The 11,245-nt window shown below is 40.2% G+C and overlaps 1 long non-coding RNA gene across 1 annotated transcript; it reads right to left on the bottom strand.

Annotated features, from left to right (window-relative positions):
- Positions 1-1,348: 1,348 nt before the first annotated feature.
- LOC133052306 (uncharacterized) lies at positions 1,349-8,226 on the bottom strand. Its single transcript, XR_009692024.1, has 3 exons — positions 8,115-8,226; positions 6,093-6,200; positions 1,349-1,467 (listed from the first exon to the last, which is right to left on the bottom strand). It is a non-coding gene; the product is annotated as an uncharacterized LOC133052306 (long non-coding RNA).
- Between the last annotated feature and the right edge of the window lie 3,019 nt (positions 8,227-11,245).

An 11,245-nucleotide genomic window follows, 5' to 3' on the forward strand; every position in this document is an offset into this window, starting at 1 on the left:
GTTGGACAATGTTTCCAAACTCTAGGAATTCTAATTAAGGACACAGAATTCTGTGCCAGAGAGTGACAAGGACAAGAATTACCAAAGGAGGAATGGAAAATGGTTTCTGTAGCATCAACTTCTATGCTTCTACTGAGAGCATCACATAATTTTCTTAAAATTAATGAAAAAAATATGAAACTTCAACTGTGCTTCATCCAATGCTCATAAATTATCTTAATAAAGTTACTAGCCTTTCATGACAAAAAATACTCAACAGAATAGAAGTAGAAGGAAGTGATAGCAATATAATAAAGGTCATATATGAAAAGTCTACCTCTAACATCACACTCATCAGTGAAAAATGGAAGACTTCTAAGATAAAGAAAAAAAAAGAAAAGGCAAGGATGCCCATTCTCAACACTTCTATTAAACATAATATTAGACATTCTAGCCAGGACATTGTATTAGAAAAGGTTTCCACTTGGAAAGAAAGAAGTAAAATTATGTCTGTTTACAGAGGACATGACTTTATGTACAGAAAATCTTTACAATTCCACACACATGCATACACATACACAAAACCTTCACAGAAATTTGCATGGTACAAAATCAACATTCAAATATCTTTGCAATATACCCAAGAACAGTGACCATTCTGAAAAGGAATTTAAGTAAACAATTGTCTTTATTTTTATTTTTTAAGCTGTAGTCAAGAGCTATGTTTACATTTTAAAAATATTTATTTTTATTTATTTATGTGTACCAGTCCTTCTTTGCAGCATGTGGGGGTCTAGTTACCTGACCAGGGGTTGAACCCAGGTTCTCTGCATTGGGAGTGTGGAGTCTTAGCCACTGGACCACCAGGGATGTCCTGATAATCTTATGTATAGTAGCATTAAAAAAAAAAAAATGAAATACCTAGGGGCAAGTTTAAAGGGATGAAAGACCTGTACACTGAAAACTACTAAATTGCTGAAAGGAATCTGACACAGGTAAACAGAAAGGTGCCCCATGTTTATGGATTTGGAGACAATAGTATTAAGTTGTTCATACTACCCAAAGGAATTTAAAGATATGATGCAATTCCTGTTGAAATCCCAATGGAAGGTTTTTCAGATATAGAAACATCCATCCCACAGTTAATATGGAATTTCCGAGGAGACCAACTAGGCAAAACAATCTTAGAAAGTACAGCAAAGAGGGAGGCCTCTGGTTTCACAACACATTACAAAGGAACAGTAACCAAAAGAGCATAGTGTAGTAAAGTGCCTTCTTGGTCACCAAGTCCTGTTGACTCTGTGTGACCTTTTGGACTGGAGTCTACCAGGCTCTTCTTGTCCAGTGGATTTTCCAAGCAAGGATACTGGTGGAGGTGGCCATTCCCTTCTCCAGGGGATCTTCTTAACCGATGGATTGAACCAACATCTCCTGTGCCTCCTGCACTGAAGGCAGATTCTTCATCTGCTAAGCCATTGGGGAAGCATGCTGCATAAAGACAGACATATCAATCAATGTAACAGAACAGATAGTCAGAAATAAACAGAAATAAACTCCTGGATACATGGTCCAGTGATCTTTAGCAAGGGTGTCAAAACAATGAGGAAAATTTAAGCCCTGTAGAGAAAGGAGCTGAGGGGACAAAATACCCATATGAAAAATAATGAAGATTTTATATCATGTAGAAAAATCAACTCAGAATGGATTCAAGGCCTAAATGTATCACTTGAAATGATAAGACTCTTAGAAGAAAACAATGGTGAACCTTCACGATATTGACTCAGCAATGAATTCTTAGATATGATAGCAAGTGTACAAGTGTTAGCAACAAAGTAAAAAGAGACAAATAAGACCACATTAAATTTTAAACTTCCGTGCAGCAAAGGACACAGTGAGCAGTGAAAAGGCCACGTACAGGACAGTGGAAACTATTTGTAAAATACAAATCTGATAAGGGGTTTTAAGCATACACCAATATCAAGGCTATCTATAAGCCAGGAAGAGAACTGCATTGACTTTGATGGCACCCTGATATCAAACTTCCATTCTCCAGAATTGTAAGAAAACAAATTTCTCTGGTTTAAGCCATGCAGTCTTTCTTTGTTATAGCAGACTGAGTCGACTAACATGGTGAGAGTAGGGATGGAATAGGCATTTCTACAAAGAAGATACACAAATAGCCAACAAACATATAAAAAGATGCTCAATCTTACTAATCAATAGGGAAACACAAATTAAAACTGCAATGGAAATTTTCTCATACCTTTTGTGATGGTTAGTACAAAAAGAAGGAAAAAAAAAAAAAAAACAGTAGCAAGTTTGGTAAGGATATAGAGAAAATGGAACACTTACATGCGATTGTTGGAAATGTAAAATACTGCAACCGCTACAGAAAACAGTATGGAATTTCCTCAGAAAATTAGAATTCCTATATGATCTAGTAATCCAGCTCCAGAGTGTATATCATAACAAAATTGAAAGTGAGATTTTCAATAAATAATGTGCACATCTATGGTCATTGCAGCAGTATTCACAATTGGTAAGATGCGGAAGCAATATAAATATTCACCAGGGGATAAACAGATAAGGATTATATATAAAATATATCTCATACATATCGTATACATATACACACAAGGAAATTTTTTTCAGCCTTAAAAACAAAGAATGAAATTTTGTCATATGCAACATCAGAATGGGCCTTGTGGATATTAGGCTAAGTGAAATGAACCAATCAAAAACAGAAAAATATTGCATGATTCCTCTTCTATGAGATATCTAATTTAATCAAATCCATGGAAACAAAATATAATTGTGGTTGCTAAGGGCTATGAGGAGGAAGAATTGGAGAATTGTTGCTCAGTGGGTAAATGGTTTCAGTCATGCAAGATGAAAAAGTTCTACAGGTTTTTTGCACACCAGTGTGTATATAATTAGCAACAGAATACACTCAGAAATTATTAAGAAGGAAAATAAAGATGTGTAGAACATGGGAACAAGAGTTAGAACTGGAAAAAAGGGAACAAGAGTTAGAACTGGAAATGGAACAACAGACTGGTTCCAAATAGGAAAAGGAGTATGCCAAGGCTGTATATTATCACCCTGCTTATTTAACTTATATGCAGAGTACATTATGAGAAACGCTGGGCTGGAAGAAACACAAGCTGGAATCAAGATTTCCAGGAGAAATATCAATAACCTCAGAAATGCAGATGACACCATCCTTATGTCAGAAAGTGAGGAGGAAATAAAAAGCCTCTTGACGAAAGTGAAAGAGGAGAGTGAAAAAGTTGGCTTAAAGCTCAACATTCAGAAAACTAAGATCATGGCATCTGGTCCTATCACTTCGTGGGAAATAGACGGGGAAACAGTGGAAACTGTCAGACTTCATTTTGGGGGGGCTCCAAAATCACTGCAGATGGTGATTGCAGCCATGAAATTAAAAGACACTTACTCCTTGGAAGGAAAGTTATGACCAACCTAGATAGCCTATTCAAAAGCAGAGACATTCCTTTGCCAACAAAGATCCGTCTAGTCAAGGCTATGGTTTTGCCAGTGGTCATAAAAGGATGTGAGAGTTGGACTGTGAAGAAAGCTGAGCATCTAAGAATTGATGCTTTTGAACTGTGGTGTTAGAGAAGAGTCTTGAGAGTCCCTTGGACTGCAAGGAGATCCAACCAGCCCATCCTAAAGGAGATCAGTCCTGGGTGTTCATTGGAAGCACTGAGGCTGAAGTTGAAACTCCAATACTTTGGCCACCTCAGGTGAAGAGCTGACTCATTGGAAAGGCCCCTGATGGCTGGGAGGGATTCAAGTCAGGAGGAGAAGAGGACAATAGAGGATGAGATGGTTGGATGGCATCACCGACTCGATGGACATGAGTTTGAGTAAACTCCAGGAGTTGGTGATAGACAGGGAGGCCTGGCGTGCTGTGATTCATGGGGTTGCAAAGAGTCGGACACAACTGAGCAACTGAACTGCACTGAACTGAGAACCATGGGGCAGGTGTTCCCTATGAAGAATCTCTCTCCATATCAGAACCTTTGCAGACAGCCAAATGTTTGGTTTCCATGTCTTGTATACTAGTTTTAACAACCTAAGGGAGCAGATGGACTTCCCCGGTGGCACAGAGTATGAGAATCTGCCTGCCAACGCAGAGGACACAGGTTCGATCCCTGGTCCATGAAGATTCCACATTCCTTGGGGCAACTAAGCCTGTGTGTCACAAACTACTCGGCCAGCATGTGCTCTGCAACAAGAGAAACCACTTACCACACACAGGGAAAGCCCATGCATAGCAACGAAGACCCAGTGCAACCAAATAAATAAATAAATACATAATAAAAAATAATCTAGGAGATCAGAAATTCATAGATGGAGAATCATAGAACTAATCTAAATTGTTTTCTCCAGTCTAAGCAGATTAATTCTTCTAATCTCTGAGCAGCAGAAGAGGAAGTGAGCTGATCCCTTCTATCTTACAATGAGTGAACTTTATTTCTATTTATCTGGTGCTGTCTCTGGTTAGTGAAACATGGGAAAGATCAGTGAGAAGAAACAGATCTCTCAAACTGGTTCCCAGAATCAAGACAAAGAATTATTTAGCAAACGAAGCAACTGATACAAGCAACTCCTGCATCTCAATTCCAGAAAAATAAACGACCCAATCAAAAAATGGGCCAAAGAACTAAACAGACATTTCTCCAAAGAAGACATACAAATGGCTAACAAACACATGAAAAGATGTTCAACGTCAGTCATTATCAGAGAAATGCAAATCAAAACCACAACGAGGTACCATTTCATTCCAGTCAGAATAGCTGCTATCCAAAAGTCTACAAACAATAAATGCTGAGAGGGTGTGGGGAAAAGTAAACCCTCTTACACTGTTGGTGGATGCAAACTAGTACAGCCACTATGGAGAACAATGTGGAGATTCCTTAAAAAACTGGAAATAGAACTGCCATATGACCCAGCAAACCTACTGTTGGGGCATACACACTAAGGAAACCAGAACTGAAAGAGACACATCCACCCCAGTGTTCGTTGCAGCACTGTTTACAATAGCCAGGACATGGAAGCAGCCTAGATGTCCATCAGCAGACGAATGGATAAAGAAGCTGTGATACATCTACACAACATACAATGGAATATCACTCAGCCATTAAAAAGAATATATTTGAATCAGTTCTAATGAGGTGGATGAAGTGGAGCCTATTATACAGAGTGAAGTAAGCCAGAACGAAAAACATCAATACAGTATACTAATGCATATATATGGAATTTAGAAAGATAGTAACACTAACCCTATATGCGAGACAGCAAGAGACACAGATGTATAAAACAGTCTTTTGGACGCTGTGGGAGAGGGAGAGGGTGGGATGATTTGGGAGAATGGCATTGAAACATGTGTATTATCATATGTGAAATGGACTGCCAGTCTAGGTTTGACGCATGGGACAGGGTGCTCAGGGCTGTTGCACTGGGATGACCCAGAGGGATGGGATGGGCAAGGAGGCGGGATGGGGCTCAGGATGGGAAACACATGTACACCCGTGGCTGATTCATGTCAATGTATAGAAAAACCACTACAATATTGTAAAGTATTTAGCCTCCAATTAAAATGAATAAATTTATATATATATATAAAAAGACAGATTCACCTTAGGGTAAGATGATCATGTGTTGTCATTTTTATCCATACATAAATAATGTATATTCAATAATGTATACATATATACATATATAAATAATGGCATAATATGTTAATCATTTTCTCCTCTAAGACATTAATCCAATAACCAAATTATGATGAGATTAGTATTAGAAATCTCTGGGAAATTTATAGTCTAAGACTTCTTTAATTGCCCTTTCATTAATGCTTAGCAAAAGTAATTATTTTAAAAATAATGACAAAGTTTAAACATTAAAGTTTTGAGAATTACACTGGAAAACCTATACATGCATCTTCATTCAGGCTTATGTCAATGTTCTGCCACAACAACTTCAGAATGCTGAAAACTATATTTCCTTTGCTAATGGCTGATATGTAGTTGAGATCTAAGCCCAGGCTGGCTTTAGGAAGACACCTCTAAATCCTCCTGGCCCCTCACCTTGCTGCCTTGGTGTCCATTCCTCATCAGAATGCTCAGTATCATCTACCTGGGGTTTGATGACCTGCCTGTGGCGATGCATGAAAGCTGGTCTAGAGGCTCTGAAACCTGGAAAGAAGCAAAATATTTGTTCTAAGAATGAGGAACAAAGCACAGAATCAATGCCAAGAGTCACAGAGTCATGATAATTAGTAGGATAGGCTGGGAGAATCTAGAACAAGGCAAGAGGTGAGCTCTGCACTGCCAGGGCCAACCCCACTTTGGTAAAAACACAATAAAAATTTCCTCCAGGTTAGTCTCCACACAAAAGGGAACTGTAAGCAGATGAAGCCACTTAAGAGAGGACCAACTTAACACTGAGGGTGAACACCTGTTTTATATCTCTCAGGTTCATATGCTTGCAGCACTTCCTGTTATCTACAGCAGTCAGCACTTCTGAGTTCCTTTTCACCTTCCTATATTGATTTTTTTCCCCCCATTCTCCCATCTCTGCCCATTCTTCCTCAGAGAAGTATATGGAAATGCCTTTGAAAGAATCTTTGGCCTAAGGAAAAGAACTGATTTCATCAGTGACTTACGAATATAAGTCTGGCCTTAGAGCTGGGCCTTCTCCTCCACCTTGTGTGTAGGGAGTAGCCTGAAGCTACTGGATGGTCTCTGTGAGACAGGGATGAAGACTTTCCTTCCCAACTGCATCCTGCTTAACGGAGCAAACACTGAGCATTTTTCTAATTCTCCCTGGACACAGAGCAGTTGATGATGCTAGTGTCCTGTTTTGTCCCACTCCACCCTTCCGCTTCAGACAAGACCAGGCATTCCCATCCTGTGTACTTTCACAGAGAAGTTCATTCAGCTGTGTGGACAAACAGAGCTGGGACCAGCTCCATGTCCTCCCTATAGAGCTGGCTTAGAGGCTTTTGCTGCCTCCACCTCTCACCATGGGCTTCTACTTTGGACTCCCTAGATCCCCCTCAGTGCTGTCTTCCAGAAACCTGTTCAGGTTCATGGCCATAGAACCAACTCAGGCCAAGGTGCCTGTGGGACAAGAAGATGCTGAGATAGTCCAGACGACTGTCCAGAGTTGGGTCTGTCCCTTTTTGGTGGACTGTCCAGGACAGGAAGGAGCCAACAAAGTCAGGCTTGGGGTGTTGTTGGGATGGACCAACCCCAAAGAGCTGTGACAGTCCAGACTAATGTGAACTAGATTTGGTTTCTTTGATTCCCCTACAATTTGGCCTCTCTGAGGAAAGGCACTGGGAGGGACAATGTCTGTGGGTGACAGAAGGAGTCCTGAGTCAGGAGACCTGGAAGCCCCCAACTGCTAGAGTGGGGTCAGGCTGAAATCAGGGCGCTGTACCAGTGCAAGAGAGGGACTATTTCTCCAAGCAGGATTTTGAGGATCTCTGCCCAGGGGCTCTGGGAAAACCTGGGCATAACTTGGGTTCTATGTCTACGAGACATGTAGCATGAGGAGATCTGAGTGACAGGGGCTGAAGGATGTGGGATTTCTCAGATTTTGGGATTGGGGTGGGAGTCTTGTGTCTGATGGAGACCACGCAGGTTGAAAGTACCTGGGATCTATGAGGCTGAGGAAATAGGAGGGTTCTCATTAACGGGTTTTAGGCCCCAGACAGGCAGGACAGTTAGAGTCTTGAGAAGGAAGAGTTTTAAGAGCTACCAGTTTGAGGTATCCAGGGTCTCTGAGGTCAAGGAAATCTGGTTTCTCTGCGGGTGCTATTTTGCGGGTTCCACGGGCTGAGGGGAACTAGGGTTGCTCTAAGCAGGCAGACAGGGTTCGCAGCACTAGGGGACTTGGTGTTTCTGAGGGCAGAGGGAGTTGTAGTCCCTGAAGCTGAGCCCCACCAGCACCCTTAAGGTTAGGCCCCAGGTTCCTCAATGCTGACGGGATGTATGGCCTCCCAGCCTGGAATCTGAAGCCATCAGGCTAAGGGTTTAGGAGGTTTGTGCAGAGCACATTCCTGTCAGTCTCCCCGCTGTCCCTCCCGCGCTGACCACCCAAACCTGGTGCGAGTTCGGAGCTCGGTGGCGTCTAGTCCTCCCGCACTGAGGCGAAGGGAACCGCGAGCAGCCGCCTTGTACACCCCATAAAGCACAAGCGACCAATCTGTGCTGCGACCCGGGCAGCAGGACTAATAACCGCCAGGAGGGTGCGGAACTCACAGGATGTCCCGCCCTACCGCTCAGGGATTGGCTACTCTGGGTCTCTGCCGTGTCTGTCAGGCCTGGAGCACGCAGGCGCATCTTGGCAATTTGCTTCCCTTGTTTGCAGGCAGGCAGTTTTAGGCCTGGATCTTCTAGTGGGCGGGTTGTCCTCCGGCTGGATGTTTCCTTCCAGTGCCCTCAACTAGAATCTTGTCTCCACCGTCCTGTAGTCATGCTCCTGGACTTTCTCCTGGGCCAACCTGTGCCATGGCTTGAAAATCCAGTTTTGACAAGAACTTGTGTTTTGAGTTTTATTCAGGGTTGGTTGGTTGTTTTTCAGTGTGTATGTGTGTGTGTGTGTATTATATATAATGTATACATATATATATAATGTATGTATATATATATTACACACACTCACAGCCAATTTACATTGCTGTACAACACAATGTAACAAAACATTGTAAAGCAACTACACATTTACCTACTGTAAGCTCCATTTATAGGAAGTTCTATACTGACGGAACTGAAAACAGGAGTCTCTTGGGGGAAGGGAAGTGTGAGGAAGGGGCCCAAAGAGATTTTCTACGTTGATGGAAAAAAAGAAAGGAAAAAAAAAAAAAAAAAAAATATATATATATATATATACACATATATATATATATAGAGAGAGAGAGGATCATATATATATAATCTAGGTGAAATTATATTAATATTTATACAATGTAAATTTCAAACAGGGTCTGGCTATGTGGCTCAATGCATTTATAAATTTACCAGATGTTGTCAAATTGTCCTTCAGAAAGTTGCATGACACTATGCTTTCACAACATTGCATGGACACTCATTTTCCAAACTCTCATCCTTAGTTTGGAGGAAACATTTGGTATCTTTCAACTTTCTTATTGAACTTTTGTCAATTGGCTTGGTGAGACATAGTAATTCATTTTTGTTTTGGTTTGAATTTCTTATACTATCAATTAGGTTCAATGTTTCCTCCTGTTTTTTGGTCATTTTTCTTTTCTGTTTTTTTTCATCTGAGTAATTTGTATTTGTTTGTACCATTTGTATACTTCAAGTTTGTCTTCTATTGGGTTTTTCATCTTCTTATTTTTACTTTTGAACTCTGCTTAAATTAGGTAAATGAGCCCTTTGTCAGGCATCTTCCAAATATTTCTCGATTGCCATTTTACAGTTCCTTGTTTATTATTTATTTTACCATGCAGGGATTTTACTACAAAGTGTAAATTCCCCTTTTAAGCTTCTGGGCAAAGATCACTTAAATTAAGAAATTTAAATAACCCAGAAAACTCCAGGAACTTAGGGGGGGCGGGGCAACTCACTCTGAGCTCATCTGTGTGCCTTTCCATATGTACTTTCCATATGTACTTTTCAATAAGCTATTTACTTTACCCTGAAATATATATATATATATATATATATGTATATATATATATATATATACGTGACATGTAGCATGAGGAGATCTGAGTGACAAGGGCTGAAGGATTATATATATCCATAATGAATATGGCATTATACTGGCACAAAATACAACTATAGGTAAATCATACAAGAAAGAAAGTCACGCGATAAAATCTTTACACCTATGGTCACCTAATCTATAACAAAGAAGGCTAGAATATGAGTACAATTGAGAAAAATGGCAGTTCAGTGGTTAAGAATCCCACTGCCAATCCAGGGGACATGGGTTTGAGCCCAGGTTTGGGAAGATGCCACAAGTCAACGGACAAGTGATACACATACACCACTACCACTGAGCCCACACACTCTAACAACTGAAACTTGCCTCCCCTAGAGCCCTTGCTCTTCAATAAGAGAAGCCATCACAATGAGAACTCTTCATACTAAAACTGGAGAGTAGCCCCCACTCACCACAACCAGAGAAACACCCACACATAGCAAGGAAGACAGTGCAGACAAAAATAAATAAAGAGAATTAAACACACACACACACACACACACTCACACACGCAATTGGGCAGAAGACCTACAAAGACATTTCTTCAAAGAAGTCATACAGATGGACAAGAAGTACCTGAAAAGATTCTTGATATGCCTAATTATTTGAGAAATCAAAATCAAAACAATGAGGTATCATGTTACACCAGTCATAATGGTCACCATCAAAATGTCTACAAATAACAAATGCTGGAGAGGATGTGGATAACAAAGAATACTCCAACAATGTTGGTGGGAATGTAAGTTGGTGCAGCCACAGTGGAAAACAGTATGGAAGCTCTTCAGAAAAGTAAAAGTAAAATTATCATATGATCCAGAAATTACATTCCTGAGAATAAACCTAGACAAAAGTATAATCTCAAAATATGCATGCACTCCGATGTTCATAGCAGCACTATTCACACAAGTCAAAACATAAAAAAAAAAAAAAGAACATCCTAAATGTTCATTGACAGATGAATGGATAAAGAAGAAGTGGTACATAGAAATTCTACAAACAATAATTTCTGGAGAGGATGTAGAGTAAAGGGAACCCTCTTGCACTCTCAGTGGGCATGTGAATTGGTACAGCCATGATGGTGAACAGAATGACAGCACCTTAAAAATTTTTAATTTGATTTACCATATGATCCAGCAACCCCACATATGAGTGTGTTCCTGGAGAAAACCTGAATTCTAAAAGATACATGCACCCCAATGTTCATTGCAGCACTACTTACCATAGCCAAGACATGCAACAATTTTTAATTATAGCAAAAACAATAACAAGAAAAAAGCTCTAAACAGGGGTTCAAATTACTAGGTATTTGTACAAATAGAGGCTTAAAGATAAGTAAACAAACCAAGAATCATGTATCTGAACCAAGTTCTATGTTAGCATTCAACCACCAGAAAAGATGATTTTGTACTAAAAGTACTAGGACACCCTCATCTTTTCTTATTTCCCCGCCCCAGGAACTCAGAACTCTGCAAGAGATTTTTGAAGGCACATGTTGAGAACACTTTAC

This window comes from Dama dama, chromosome X (assembly GCF_033118175.1).
Source record: "Dama dama isolate Ldn47 chromosome X, ASM3311817v1, whole genome shotgun sequence".
Lineage (NCBI taxonomy): Eukaryota > Metazoa > Chordata > Mammalia > Artiodactyla > Cervidae > Dama > Dama dama.